General features: G+C 44.3%; 1 pseudogene; it reads left to right on the top strand.

Moving 5' to 3' along the window:
* The first annotated feature begins 1,989 nt into the window (after window positions 1-1,989).
* Window positions 1,990-16,659, top strand: part of LOC109911361 — a 23,145-nt pseudogene continuing 8,475 nt past the window's right edge.

Genomic DNA, 16,659 nt, shown 5'->3' with positions numbered 1-16,659 from the left:
GAATCATGATAACACACAAGCCCACAGCCACGCTACAACAAACACTTACAAGGATTAAAGACCCTATACCCACAACATGCAGAACCAATGTAGTTTACAAAATACCATGCAGCGACTGCCACAAACATTAGATCGGACAGACAGGAAGGAAACTAGCCATCAGAATACATGAGCATCAGCTAGCAGCAAAACAACTTTCCCTAATATCAGTACACTCGGACAATGAAGGCCATCAGTTTAATTGGGACAACGTAACCATAGTAGCCCAAGCCAAACATAGACACGCACGGGAATTCCTAGAGGCATGGTTCTCAATATATAATGTGATCAACAAACATATAGAATTGGACCACATATACAAACCCATACAGAACAGAACCGGAAATAACACAACTCACCATAACAGACCAGACAGTATAAATTCCAAACGGTGTAGAATAACACCGCTTCATTGGAGACCTCACTGATGATGTCACCTTGTATGGTGACGAAATGTCTGAATGAAAACCAGCCAGCTTGGTGAGCAAGTCAACAATTTCACTGACAACCCGAGCTGCAAATCTTTGCAAAAACTTTAAATTCACTAAGCTGTGTAAAAAATAATAGGGTAATTATATTAGGGAATGACAATGACCCCAGTATTTTCGGGATAATCAGAGTGTGGAGTGTTTAGAGAGGGTAGATGTCTTGAAATGCATAAGGAGAGAACATGATGTCAACAATAGATGGTCCTACCAGGGATGGTGCAGTTCTAGTCCTAATTCTGGGGAATGAAACTGGACAGGTGTTCAAGGTGACAGCGGGAGAGGATTTTAGTGATGGTGACCACAACATTGAACGTGTTAAGTTTGTTGTGTAAAAGAAGAAAGCCTGTAAAAATGGGTTTTGGATTGGGATAAGGCCAATTTTTTTTATTATAAGGCAGTATCTGGCTAAAATAGACTGGAAACAGCCACTTCAATGTAAATTTACAACAGATCAGTGGGAGGTGTTCTAAAAGGAAATTGGGGGAGTATAGGCCCAACATGTTCTCTTCAGTGTGAAATGTAGGAGCAACAAACCCAGAGAACCCTGGATGTTGAGGAATATTCAGGGCTGGATAAAAAGGTAAAGAGAGTCATACAACAGGTACAAAGGGAGCAAAACAATAGGAGTATATGAAACACAGCTGAGAATCTCAAGAAAGCAATTAAGAGAGCGAAGGAAGTGCATGTGAAAATTCTGACAGGCAAGTTATAGGAGAATCCCGAGATATTCCACAGGTAAATGAGGGGAAGAGGATAACCAGTCAAAGAGGAGGGCCTATTAAGGACCAAGGGCTCAACCTGTGTGTGAAGTTGGAGGATATTGGTAGAGTGTTAAATGAGAATTTCACGTCTGTCTTTACTCTGGAGAAGGAGGATGCAAACACAGAATTCAAGAAGATGGACAGTGAAAGCCTTGAGTGGATTGATTTATGAAGCGAGGAGTACTGGAGGTGTTAAATGTGGACAAATGCTGATGTCTGAATAAGTACTTTTTTAATTTGTTCATGGGAGTGTGGATGTCACTAGCTGGGCCACCATTTATTGCTCATCTCCACTTGCCATAGGACAATTAAGAGTCAACCACATTGCTGTGGGTCTGGAGTCACATGTCAGCTAGACCAAGTAAGGATGGAAATGAGAATTAGAATAGAATCAGAATTAGGTTTTATTGTCACACATACTCAAGTACAGGGATACAGGAGTACAGTGAAAAGTGTACAAAGTCACCATTCTCCAGGACCATTAGGTACAAAGTCTTACATATAAAGTAGAAAATAAAGAAATAAATTTCAAAGTTTAGCATTACAGTCCTTCTGAAGTGCCTAGCAATGGGCCTGGATCTGGGATCTTTCACCCTGACGCTGAGACCATCAGCAGCATGTGTCCCCTCGCCACTCTGCTGCTGCAAATCCATGTCTCCATTCTTTGGCACCATCTTGCCTCTAGCGACAATGTCGCTGGCATGAGACCATGCTGGGCTGAACTTGGCAATGAAGCCGCCGCTGAAGCTGCCATGTGCTCTCCACAGAAGGTAAATAAGTTTAAAGTTAAAAAAAAAGCAGAGACAGAAATAAAGTAAAAGCAGATGGAGTTGATGAGTCCGCGCTGGGCTTCAACTTGGGGCCATGCTGGGCTTAACCTTGACTCAACACTAGCTCAGCTTGTCACCACTGATGCTGCCTGAGAATGAGAGGTAGGTAGAAAGGAAAAAGCACACAAGAAAAAGAATACTAGAAATGGACAATAGTGAATGAGGTCTGACTCACAAGACCTACTCTGTTGCCATCTTGGATCATTCGTGAAGCAGACAGGTTTTCCCAAAATTGACATTAGTCTTTTACTTGAATATAAATCCTCCATCTGTTATGGCAGGATTCAAACCCAAGTCCCCAGATCATTGTTGAGGTCCCTGGATTGATAATCTACTCACAATACTACTAGGCCATTGCCTGTCTGTCACACCCAGGCTGCTGCAGGAGATGAGGGAGGAAATTACAGGGGCCCTGAACCAAATGATTAAATCATCTCTGGCCACAGGGAGGGGCCAGAGGACTGCCAGGCAGCTAATGTGGTTCCACTTTACAAGAAAGGTGGTAGGCATAGAACAGGGAACGATAGACCAGTGAGTCCAACATTAGTGATCGAGAAACAATTGGAGAAAATAGTGAAGGAGAAAATTAATCTCCATTTGGAGAGGTGAGGTTCGATCAGGAATAGTCAGCGTGGTTTTGTAGGAGGCAGATCATGCAGAACAAATTTGGTGGAAGTTTTTGAGGAGGTGACCAAGTGTTTGGAAGGAAGTAGGGCAGTTGATGTAGTTCATATGGATTCCAGCAAGGCCTTAGACATGATCCCACGTGGAAAACTGACAAAGATAACTGACACAGGAGGCAGACGGTGTAGTAGAAGGCTGTTTGTGTGATTAGAGCCCGGTGTGTAGTGGCAAACTACTGGAATCAGGCCTGGGTCCCTTATTGTTTGTGATCTTCATAAATAATGTAAATGAGAATGTGGGGAGGTGGTAAATAATTTTGCGTATTATGTAAAGTTTGGCTGGGTGGTTGACAGTGAGGAAGGCTTTAGGATACAGGAAGATGTAAATGGATTGGTCAGGTGGGCAGATCAGTGGCAGTTGGAATTTAACACTGATAAATGTGAGTGATGCAGTTTGGAAGAAGGAACAAGACAAAGGAATACTCAATAAATGACAAGACACCAGGAAACTCAGAGGGATCATGGTGTTTTTGTCCAAACGTCCCTGAAAGTGGCAAGACAGGTTAACAGGGGAGTTAAGAAAGCATTTGCACTCATCTTTATAAGTCATGGCATTGATTATAAGAGCAGAGAGGTCATATTGCAGCTGCACATAACTTTGGTTAGGCCACAGCTGGAGTACTGTGTGTAGTTCTGGTCAATACACTACAGGATGGATGTAATTGCACTGAAGAGGGTGCAGAGAAAATTCACCAGGATATTGCCTGGAATGGAGCATTTCAGCTATGAACAGAGGCTGTGTTTGCTTGGGATAACACAGTGTGGAGCTGGAAGAACACAGCAGGCCAGGCAGCATCTCTGACTCCAGCATCGGCAGCTCTTACTATTTCGTGTATGCTTGGGTTGTTTCCTTTTGGAGCAGAGAAGGTTGAGGGGGAACCTGATCAAGATTTCTAAGATAATGAAGGGTGGCACAAGATGAATAGAAAGCAGCTATTCCGCTTAGTTGAAGGGACAATAACAAGGTCGCGGGTGGCGGGGGGCATAATTTTAAAGTGAAAGGCAGGAGGTTTAGAGGGGATTTGAGGAAAAAACATTTCCAACCAGATATTGGTGGGTGTCTGGCTGGAATGCACTACTTGGGAGGGCAGTTGAAGCAGGAAACTTCACAACCTTTAAAAAGTACTTGGTTGAGCACTTGAAGTGTCATAACATTCAAGACTATGGCCTAGTGCAGGAAAGTAGGACAAATGTAGGGAGTACAGACTTGAAGGGCTGAAGGACCTATTCTGTTCTGTAGGATTCTATGATTCTAAAACTGGGAACACTATGGAATGTATTACGTTCCTAGATCTCTTGAATAACCTTATCACGATTTGATTGAAACCTTTTTTTGTTTATAAGTAGAAATACTTACAAATCAATTGAGCTCAGCATAGAATGTAACATCACAGTTTGATTGTCATCTTTTTTTAATCCTTTCCCTGAAATTCAAAGTGAAGTATTTCAAGATTCCTCCTCTCATAATTGGCTCTTCATTCTTCCAGAATGAAACATTCTCAGAAAAATAAAACATTAAGTTGCTGGTGAGTAATGAATATGTACAAACTTGAGTTGTCCTAAGAAGTAAGCTCCTAAATTCTCTTGGTTAGTCATTAATACTTAAACTGTGCCTATGTTCCATGAACCACACACACAGATAATGGCAAGTTTGGTCCCTGAGGGGTTTGATATGGTATTAGAAACCATCTTGCAGCCAAAGGCAAATAAACTCCCAAACCAACACACAATGCGCCATGAGAAAGGAATCCATGCCCTCTGTTCCCAACTCCAAAAGCTGATATGTTCTACTTTGAATCAAATCATTATTGATATCCTGGAAGAGAACTGGCATACATGTGTCTACTATTTCGCCATGTTACCTTTAGATGTGGTTCTCCATTCAGGACGTGATGGATCCAAAGAGTTGGCCAGGATTTTGGTTGGTGCCTCACAGTTACACTTGGAGAGTGAAAGGTACTCATTAGACATAGATGGGTGTGAGGGCTCCATGGTTTCTAGACAACTAAATTGTAAAATAGGGGTGTGCAATAAATGCTGTCCTAGGCAGTGACACCCTTCTCCCATGAATGAATAAATAACAAATTCCAGCGGCTGCTTCACAGAGATGACTATAATCAGTTTGTGCTCACAATGACATGGTCGAGATTGCTTGCAGCCAGGATTTGTATCCCACATGGTGGTCACTGCCTATGTTTCACACTGTCTTTAACCTATACTGTGCAAGAGTCTGGTTGATGGAATTGTCCTTGGTCTTCCAGGGAACCCCTAAACTTACATGGCCCTTTCACCTTGCTCTCCCTGTTGACCTCATTCCCTCCCCATCCCAGAATAGCCCATGTTCTCCAATGTGCTGTTATCTCCCATCCTTATATGTTGAGTTGCCCACTGTCAGAATGACAGTGCCCTCTGGAATCCCCACAATTGACTCACTCAACTTCCCAATCACAGCATTTGGCCCTGGTAACCCACCTTGACTTTCATCGCCAGGACTGACCATGGCCCATGCTCCCTGCCCAGGGTGGAACAACAGCCCTGACTGATAAGAGACCAGTTTCGTGACTGATCTGTGTGCAGCTGCTCAATGGGCACACTGCTAGTGCCATGACTGGTTGCAATGGCTCTGCAGGACAGACTGTGTCCTCTCCCCAAACTGTAATGATATAGAACCACAGAACTGACTCTCCCGAGTGACTAATTGAATGTATGTCCAAGGCCCTGGACTGAGGTCAGACACTGCCCTTGTCTGACTGTGGTGAGACACCCTGACTGACAACACAACCCCCTTTACCTGAATGAGGTCTTCTCCCCTTAGATTTTAGATGTGGACAATTGGCTGAAGAACATGCAGTGTTTGCTCTGTTAGCTGCTCTACATGCTGTAGATGTGAGATTGATGTTGTCCGGTGATGTACAGCAACATGTCCACCTCCCCCTTTGACTGGTCACTGCTGACAACCACGACAAGCTGCCTGGCCCTGTGGCTGTGCTAAAAGGCATAGCAACACAGATGTACTGTGTGTCTGTAAGCTCTGAATGAGGCAGAAAAGTGCAAAAAGCCAAGGCAAGGCAAAGCGCAGATACTGTGAGCGTCCAAGTCAGTGTAAGGTGAGTAAGTGTTACAAAGTGAGTAAGGGCCCCGTGATGCACCCTGCTCCAATGCATGGGTCCCTGACCCTGAGTGAAAAATGTGCTAGCAGCATTACAATGGAAGATGTTAGTGTGGCCCAAACTACAGCATTAAAGTGGAGAGGTGTATTGTAAGTGATTCAGAGATGTGCCATGATGATGTGTTGAGGCTGGTGCATGTCCAATGCCAACTGCCATAGATCGGGAGTTCACAGTTGTCACTCCCCATGGAGCATATACTGAGATGTTGGGACTACTGGTCCAGAGGAGCACATGTTGAGCTGGAGCCTCCACGTACCACCTCGGAGGATCATGTTGGGAATTGGTGCCATCTGGTTTTTCCCCACTGCTGGGAGAATAGCAAAATTGAGATGTTTGACCATGGAAACAGGCCCCTCGCTGCTTGCTGGCACAATGCTTATCTCATTGTTCAAACATTGGGTGCAAACTGGAATTGCTTTTCATAAAGTCGAGAATCTCATTTTTCTGATCTTCCCATTATCTAACTTTGGATTCAGTATTGCTGTGGCTGGGAGAATTCTGCTGATTGTTTCAGAATGAATTGTATACTTGAATCAAAGGGGAATCAAGATTTGACTGAAAGCAATCTAAGTGACCTTATTCATCTATAGGCATCATGTGATCCGGTTTCAAAACGCCTTTCGCCCATTGAATCTACTTCTTTTTAAATGAACAGAGGATGAGTAACATTCCAAGTGAACATGACCCAATGGATGGATCAGTTGCTCGAATGAAGAGGAGACACTGTTTCATTTGTATTTCCTGCAGTTCACAACAAATATTGCCCGTATGCCAAAAAACAATGACAACATACGTATATATATAGCAAAAACAGAATTTGCTGGAAAAGCTCAGCAGGCCTGGCAGCATCAGCGAAGAGAAATCAGAGTTAACATTTTCGGTCTGGTGACCCTTCCTCAGAACTGTTCTGGGGTTCTGAGCTTTTCCAGCAATTTTTGGTTGTGTTTCTGATTTACAGCATCTGCAATTCTTTTGGTTTTTACTTTTATATAGCACCTTGAACATAATGGGAATATCCCAAGTGCTTCACAAAAACATTATAAGACAAAATATGTCACTGAGCCTCTGAGGGAGATATTGGGTTGAATTGTCAAAATCTTGGTCAAAGAGTGGGTTTTACAAGGGACTGAAAGGAAGTAGAAATGGTGAGGAAGTGGAGAGGTATAGGCCTCCAGATCTTGGGACCTAGGCAAATGAAGGCATGATCACTAATGGTTGAGTAATCATAATCAGGGAATGCACAAGAGACCAGAATTAGAGGAGCACTGATGTCTCAAAGGATTGATGTCTGGAGGTGATTATAAACACAGAGAGGAGGAAGAAAACAGAATGGTTTGAAAACAAATGGTAAGAATTTAAAAATCAAGACATTGCTTGACAGGAAGCCACTATAAATCAACAAGCATGGGCTGATGGAGGAACAGGGCTTTCTGCAAGTTAGACTGGACAGCAACAGTTTGGTTGTCGTTCCTTTACTGAGAATAGAATCTGAGAGCATTGTGCTTTAATAATGGAGTCTTTAGGAAACCAAGACTTGGATGTGGTTTTCAGCTGCAGGTGAACTAAGACATGAGTAAAGTCAAGTAATGTTACCAAGTAGAAACAGACAGCCTTAGAGATGACAGGAATGAGAGGACTGAGGATCAAATGTGATATTGCTGTTGAAAACAAACTGGATTAACATAAGTGTGTTGCTTGGGAAATGGATGAGTTGGTAGCTATGGAGCTGATATTGGAGCAAGGCCAGAAACCGTGGCTTCAGTCATCCTCATATTTAGTTTTACAAAATTTCTGCTCATCTGGTATGGGATGTCAGATGAACAGACTGTTAATTTAACAGCATGAAGGGGTGAAGAGAAGAGTTGGCGAGGTGTCATTGACATACTTGTGAATATTAATACTGTTCCTTTTCAAGATGTCAAGGAGCAACATGTGGATGGGAAATAGGAGGGGTCCTGGCACTGATTCTTGAGGGATGTCACAGGTAATTGTGTGGGAGCAGGAAGACAAGCCATTGCAACGGATCCTGTGAGGATGATGAGGTAGATAAGATGGCAGTATGGCAGAATAATCCACCCAGGTGGACAGGGGGGAGGGGAATGGTGGAGCACAATCATTCATCTCATGTTCTGCAGTAATGGGAAGAGGAAAACCGATCGCACAGGATGTCATTGATGACTTCAATAAGCGATTTCAGTTCCGTGGTAGGGAAACAAGCTGGATTAGCAGCTGGAATTCTGGGAATGATGAGAATGGATTTAGAAAGTGACAACATATTCAAGGAATTTGGACAGGAAAGAGATGCTGGAGGTTGAATGGAGGATTGAGGCACGGTAGGGTCCAGATTTGTTCCTTGAAGAGAGACATGTTGGTGGTAGATGTAAAAGAGAAAGGATCAACACCTGAATAGAGAGACCCATTTCAATATTTTCTAACCAATCTATTTGGAGAGATATTATAACACACCTGTGGGACTTGAACCTGGGTTTCTTGGATCAGAGGTAGGGACACTACAACTGTGCCAAAACAGCTGTTTACACAGACCCAATCACAACTTCAGATCGTATGGGGGTCAGAAGGTAAAGCTGGGTGATCATGGTTTCGTGGGAATAGGATTGAAGAAATGAGTGCGGAGTCACAGAGATGACATGGAGGGGAGACAGAGGAGAAACTGGAAATAGTTGCAAGTTCAGGACAAGGAACAGTGAAGCATAAAAGGAAGTTTGGTAAAGTGGCCTCATGGAATGGAGAGAAACAGCTGAGGCATTTGATCGGATTGTTTTAATTCAAGTGAAAAAGAAATCTACAAGATCCTTGTACACTGGCCCTATCCCCCACCTCTTCCTCTATTATATCGATGACTATACTGGCGCCGCCTCATGGTCCCACAAGGAGCTTGAACAGTTCATCCACTTCACTAACACCTTCCACCCCAACCTTAAGTTCACCTGGACCATCTCCAATACCTCTCTCCTTCCTGGACCTCTCTGTTTCCGTCTCTGGCAACCACCTGGAAACTGATATCCATTTCAAACCTACCGACTCCTACAGCTACCTAGAATACACCTCCTCCCACCCACCTTCCTGCAAAAATGCCATCCCCTATTCCCAACTCCTTCGCCTCCGCCGCATCTGCTCCCGAGATGAGGCATTCCACTCGCTGACATCCCAGATGTCCTCATTTTTCAAGGACCGCAACTTCCCCCCCTCAGTGGTCGAGAACGCCCTCAACTGTGTCTTCCGCATTTCCCGCAACTCATCCCTCACACCCCCTCCCCGCAATAACAGCAAAAACAGAATCCCCCTCGTCCTCACGTACCACCCCACCAACCTCCGGATCCAACGCATCATCCTCTGCCATCTGCAATCCAACCCCACTACCAAAGACATTTTTCCCTCCCCACCCTTATCTGCCTTCCGGAGGGACCACTCTCTCTGTGACTCCCTTGTCCGCTCCACACTCCCCACCAGCCTCACCACCCCCAGCACTTTTCCCTGCAACCGCAGGAAGTGCTACACCTGCCCCTACACCTCCCCCTTCACCCCCATCCCAGGCCCCAAGAAGACCTTCCACATCAAACAGATGTTCACCTGCACATCTGCTAATGTGGTATACTGTATCCACTGTTCCCGATGTGGCCTCCTCTACATCGGGGAAACCAAGCAGAGGCTTGGAGACCGCTTTGTGGAACACCTACGCTCGGTTCGCAACAAACGACTGCACCTCCCAGTCGCAAACCACTTCAACTCCCCCTCCCACTCCTTGGACGACATGTCCATCCTGGGCCTCCTCCAGTGCCACAACGATGCTTGCAGGAACAGCAACTCATATTTCACTTGGGAACCCTGCAGCCCAATGTTATCAATGTGGACTTCACAAGCTTCAAAATCTCCCCACCCCCGACTGCATCCCAAAACCAGCCCAGCTCGTCCCCGCCTCTCTAACCTGTCCTTCCTCCCACCTATCCCCTCCTCCCATCTCAATCCCCACCCCCACCTCCTACCTACCAGCCTCATCCCCACCTCCTTGACCTGTCTGTCCTCCCTGGACTGACCAACCCCCACCCGAACTCCCTACCTACACTCACCTTTACTGGTTCCATCCCCACCTCCTTGACCTGTCTGTCTCCTCTCCATCTATCTGCTCCTTTATCCATCTTCCATCTGTCTCCCCCCTCTCTGTATTTATTTCAGAATCCCCTTCCCCTCCCCCATTTCTGAAGAAGGGTCCAGACCTGAAATGTCAGCTTTCGTGCTCCTCTGATGCTGTTTGGCCTGTTGTGTTCATTCAGCTGTACACCTTGTTATCTCAGATTCTCCAGCATCGGCAGTTCCTACTATCTCTACAAGATCCTTGCACTTGTTGTTCAGGTGTGGGAGAACAGGGCAGGGAGGTCTCTTTGTTTTCCTTGGAGCAGAGAAGGCTAAGGGGGGGATCTGATTGAGGTGTACAGAGCTCTGAGGGGCAAATACAGGTGAGATAGGGTGAGATGTTTCCCATTAATAGAGGCATCAATTACCTGTGGGTGGTGGGTGGGGGTGGTTACATTTTTAAGGGACAGGAGGTTTTCAGAGGATTTAAGGAAACCTTTTTTCACTCAGAGAGTTGTGGGCATCTGGAACTCACTGCCTGGAAGGGTGGCAGAGGCAGAAGCCCTTGACATTTAAGAACTATTTCAATAAAAACTTGAAATGTCATTGCAAACAAGGCCAGGAGCCAAGCGCTGGAAAATATGGTTATAATAGATGGATTTTGACACCAGCACAGACACGATGGGCCAAAAGGCCTCTTTCTACGCTGTTTTAACTTTTATGGATTTATCTTTACATTCCAGGATAATCCAGGAAAGTGACACTGTGAGCAGATCAGATTTGGATCTGATAGTGTTTTGAGTCACCTTCCAGATCGAGCAGTGGATGTCTAAACTAGTTCCATAGAAACAAAATAACAGAAAATAGCAGCAAGGATAGGCCATTCAGCTCTACGAGCCTGGTCAGCCATTCCATATGATCATGGCTGACCATCCAATTCATTTGTCTGTTCCTGATTTCCTTCCACCTCCTTTGATCCCTCTAGCCCCAAATGTTTCATCCAACTCCTTGAAATTATACAATGTTTTGGCCTTGACTGCTTTCTGCATTCGTGAATTCTACAGGCTCACCTTTCTCTGGGTGAAGACCTTTCTTCTCAACTCAGACCTGAATGGTTTCCTTAGACAGTATCCCCTGGATCTGGAATCCCCCATCATCAGAATCATCCTTCTTGCATTTATCCTGTCCAGTTTGGTTAGAATTTTACACATTTCTATGAGAACCCCACCCCCGTACTTCTAAACACCTGAATATCAACCTAACTGATTCAATCTCTGCTCATACATCAGTCCTGCTAACCCAGGAATCAGATTGCTAAACCTTCGCTGCACTCCCTCTATTGCAAGAACATCCTTCCTCAGAGAAGAAGACCAAAAGTGCACACAATATTCTAGGTCTGGTCACACCAAGGCACTGTATGATGGCAGCAAGACATCCCTGCTTCTGCACTCGAATCCTCTTGCGATGAAGGGCAATGTACAATTTGCCTTCTTTACCACCTGCTGCACCTGTATGCTTATCTTCAGTGACTGATGTACAAGGGCACCCAGGTCTCTGCACATTCTGTTCTTGTAATGTATAGCCATTCAGATAATCATCTGCCTTCCTGTTTTTCATGCCAAAGTGAATAACCTCACATTTATCCGGTTGTGTGCTTTTTCCTTTCAGGTTTGTGTCTCTTGACCTAGTTTGAAAAGAGTTGAGGGGAGTATGGAAACAAATGGGAAACAGACAGAGTCAGAGAGTCGAATGCTTTTATGGGACACTGGGACATCACATCTGGAGGTGAAGTTACATTTGAGTGAATCAGTAGTTGACAAGACAAGAGGGAAATAAAAAAAGAGTAAGAATCGTGAAAGTGCAGTTACAAGTGAATTTCAGACAGCTTATTCCAGGGACGGATACAGAGGGTGTTAGGGTTATACTGTGAGGGAGATGTGAGTAATGAGCAATGCAACACAGTGATCAGCAATTCTATATTCTCTGAAGCATCCGAAGTTGAGCAGGTGGCAATGCTGCTGTCTCTAGTCTCTGTTCTCTCCCAATTCCATGTTTGAGCCTCTCCAATCAGATCTCAGCCCAAATCAAAGTTAAAAGTGATATCTCTTCAGGCTCTCCATGGTGATTTATCTTCCTCAACCTTTCTTAAGGAGTTTTCACAATGTTGGCCATCCTCTCCTATGTCTCTCACCCATTACCCAGCTCTGTGAAATGCTCCTGCTTTGTTCTATTATTAAATATCCAGTCACAGCCAGAGGATCTCCTACATTGTCTTCTTTAACCAATCCTGCAGCATTATCTCTGGAGATCCTATCCTTGGCTGTATCCTATTGGTTGTCTACATGCTGCTCCTTACTAACAGATTCCGAAGCCACAGAATCAGGATTCCCGTGAATAACCACGCTGTCTCACCACCAGTTCCTATGACGCCTCCTGTGCTTCTGTTGCACCACACTGTTTTTCCAACTTGCAGTCCTGGATGAACTGCCAAATCCTCCCAATTAATATTGGAGGAATGAATGGCATTGCCTTCAGCTCGAACTGCAAATACTGCTCCTTCACAACTGTCTCCTCTGTGGCCACTTTCTCAGGTTGATACATGTTGTTTGCGGATGTGACATCCTGTTTGACACAGAGCTGAGCTTCCGAGGAAACATCCTCTCAACCACTGAGTGCCATTACTTCCAGTTCCACAACATTGGCTATCTCCACCTCTGCCCTGAACTCTGAACTTTGACATCTCTCTTGAGCGAGAGCAGGGCATCAGAATGAATGTAATTTTTAAGGTAAAGGATATGTAAACCCCAGTGTGGGGCAAACATTACTGAGTTGTGTGTCTGATTGCTCCAAGATGACAGGTCTGGTCTTGCAAATAGATAGATGCTTTGTGGTCAATCTGGCAATCAAATCTTTGGACAAGTTGAGAATTGTTACTGATTAGCCAACCACAGAGAGAGAAATTCTTTGCATGCAGTGTCAGATGGATTTGCATTTCTTTCCTTTGCTCTTTCAAGTTCCCCGAGGAATCACTGTGCAGGAGGAATGCAGGAGAAATAGAAATTGTTCCAGCTGAGATATGAATAACTTACCAATACTTCAGAGATATTTACCCACTTGGATCTAGATGGTTAAACTGCAGCATTGCATCTTAAATTCTTAAGGTTTGTCTGTTCCAAATACATCCAATGGAGGGAAGTGGAATGTTTCAGGGAGAATTTGAGCACTCAGAAATTAGGCAACTCTAAAGATTCAAAATCCAAGTTGAAGAAATTTTTTAAAACGTCATTTTGTGGGATGTGGGCATTGCTGGCTTGGCCAGCATTTATTGCCCGTCTCTAGATGCCCTTGAGAAGGTGCTGGGGAGCTGCCTTCTTGAACCGCTGCAGTCCACCTGCCGTGGGTCGACCCACAATACCATTCAGGAGAGAATTCCAGGATTTTGACCCAGTGACAGCAAAGGAACAGCTACATATTTCCAAGTCAGGATGGTGAGGAGCTTTGAGGGGAACTTGCACGTGGTGGTGTTCCCATGTATCTGTTGCCCTTGTCCTTCTAGTTGGAAGAGGTTGCAGGTTTGGAAGGTGCTGTCTGAGGATCTTTGGTGAACTGCTGCAGTGCATCTTGTAGATAGTACACACTGCTGCTACTAAGCGTCGGTGGTGGAGGGAGTGAATGCTTGTAGATATAGTGCCAATCAAGCGGGCTGCTTTATCCTGGATGGTATCAAGCTTCTTGACTGTTGTTGGAGCTGCATGCATCCAGGCAAGTGGGGAGTATTCCACCATACTCCTGACTTGTGCCTTGTAGATAGTGGACAGGCTTTGGGGTGTCAGGAGGTCAGTTACTCACCACAATATTCCCAGCCTCTAACCTGCTCTCGTAGCCACTGTGTTTATGTGGTAATTCCAGTTGAGTTTCTGGTCAATGATAACCCCCAGAATGTTAATAGTGGGGGATTCAGTGATGGTAACACCATTGAATGTCAAGGAACAGTGGTTAGATTGCCTCTTGTTGGTGATGGTCATAGCCTGGCATTTATGTGGTGCAAATGTTACTTGCCACTTGTCAGCCTAAGCTTGGATATTGTCCAGATCTAGTTGCATTTGAACAATTCCTATGTGGTGAAAGACTATTAAGGTGATGTGGAGGTGCCAGTGTTGGACTGAGTTGGACAAGGTCAAAAATCACATGACAGCTGGTTATAGTCCAGCAGGTTTAATTGAACACACAAGCTTTCGGAGTTGCCCCTTCCTCAGGTGTAATGAGAGAGGAAGTATCAAGAGACAGAATTTATAAATAAAAGATCAAAGGATTTTACAACTGATGTGAATGTACTCAATAACCCTGACTCCCTCCTGTTAAATCCTTAATCAGTTAGAAAGGAGATGCAGCTTTCAATTGATTAAGATGCAACTCTCCAAGTTCCTTTCAAGTCAATGTCCCAAGATAACTAAAGGTTTTATCAATGAATACAAGAGGTGACATCTCAGGTCAGACAATGCCTTTTAGTTTGAGGCCTTGTTTAGAAACTGTCTGTGGTTTAATGTAGGCCAAACTGGTTTTGTTTCCAAAGCAGAAATTTAGAAAATACCCCAATGACTGACTGTGTCCACATTTTGTGTGCTTTTTGAACAAAATAGAGTGTATCTGCAAATGCAAATTCACCCCATAGATTTATATATGCGTGTGTGTGTTTGTGTCAGTGTGTGAGTCTGAATGTGTGTGTATGTATGAGGGATACAGAGAGTGAATGAGTGTGTGTGTGTATGTGAGAGAGAGAGAGAGAGAGAGAGAGAACGTGTATGTGTGAGAGTGTATCATGTAGTGGGGTCACCTGTCTTTGACACAAACCCAAGATCACCGTTGAGGCCATGAGATTAAGGTGAGATAGGCGACGACAGACAATTATTGCTGGAGAAATAACATGGACGTTAGGAACTGTTGAATAATTCAGGGCTACTTGAGGCAATCAATGATTATGAGGACAGGGCAGGAAAGTGGGCTTGAGGATTGAGGATCAGTTCGTATCTCATTGAAAGATGAAGCAAGTTGGATGGGCTGAATGGTCTACGTCTGCTCCGACATCTAATGGTCTGAAATAATTTTGATCAGGCAATTCTCTTAATCTTTCCTTACACTCGCATGGTGCAGATAAAATATATTTCTATAAAAACTGGCTATACGTCAGACTGCTCACAGTGTGGGGTATTCTTTTTAAAAACAATGATGTTTCTGACCGTTACTTAAACGGGTGGAGCTAAATCTGAGATATTTGGGTAAGGTTGCAGTAAAATAAAGTTATATTGAGTTTGACTTTGCTTTGGACAGTCCCTCTGCTTAAAATAACAGGCCCCAGTTCCTGTGGGAGCCCAGGTGTTTTTGTTCATTTCACCCATGCAGAGCAACTGGATTGGATGGCACACACCACACTCAAATACTAAAAGCTGATTGGCTGGAACTGATGACTCAACAGCTTCAATTAAACTCCTGCAACATTTTGCTGAGGTTCAATACATTCTCAATATTCTGGTTCCATGAAAATAACAGATATACTTATTGAATAAATCTCATTCAGCAATTAGCACAATATTGTTAACTGTGTAACTAGTCAGCTGCTGGTCAATAGCAGGTTAGAGTATGATAGTTAGATGGCAAATTAGTGCATCAGTAACTAGTCACATGTTCAGCTCTTTCCTGTTCACACAAACTTTGACAGAGCAAATTTATCTAAACATTAACTAAATGGTTTCACCAACACTTTCGGCTGCATTTACCCTCTGGGGAGGGATACAGGCATTGGGAATGTCATTGTTTTCCAATCCCCGTCTTGGAGGCTGGGAACGATAACACTTTGGGATTCTTACACAGCTGTCCTCTTATTCGAATCCTGCCTCCAGTGGGTTGCAGATGGAATAAGGACCATGTATACGAGTCATTCAGCAAGTGTCCTACACTTAGGAGTTTGCTGTATCACGTTTCAGATCTGTTTTCTTGCAGGGATCTAATAGAACATGCACACTAGCAATTTCTGTGACATAAAAGATTCATAATATGCTTTTTTTTTAGAAAAGGCTTTTTATTGACAAGAGCTACAAATAATTTACACCACAAAGAGTATTTTTGATTGTAGGTGTGAAGAACAATTGGCCAGAAGAAGCAGCAAACATAAAGAGAAATGGGAAATATGAGAGAATAAACGCGCTTCAGTTTAAAATGTGAGAGTTTCCAACAGGACTGAGGCGTCACTGCATTAACCTGAATCTCGGAGCCTGAATGGGCGGGTTTCGGATCCTTGCTCTGGTTGGTCAGTGGGAATCGCCCTCATTTGCACGGATTTCCTTCCTGTTGTGAATAGCTCTATAACTGGCTTCAATGGGCAGCTGCTGCCACAGTCTGTTCCAGATACACTCACTGAAGGCAGGCAGCTCTCTGATAGAAATGATGCGGATCTTGTGCTTTCTCTGTTCTCTGGCACTGTGGCTGGGCTGTAAGTAAAACACTGCTCCTTCCAATAGCGATAGTAGGAACTGCAGATGCTGGAGAATCCGAGACAACAAGGTGTAGAGCTGGATGAACACAGCAGGCCAAGCAGCATC

The sequence above is a fragment of the Rhincodon typus genome, chromosome 29 (genome assembly GCF_021869965.1).
Source record: "Rhincodon typus isolate 14 chromosome 29, sRhiTyp1.1, whole genome shotgun sequence".
NCBI lineage: Eukaryota > Metazoa > Chordata > Chondrichthyes > Orectolobiformes > Rhincodontidae > Rhincodon > Rhincodon typus.
The sequence above is the reverse complement of the archived record's forward strand: the minus strand, read 5'-3'. Positions and strand labels throughout refer to the sequence as shown.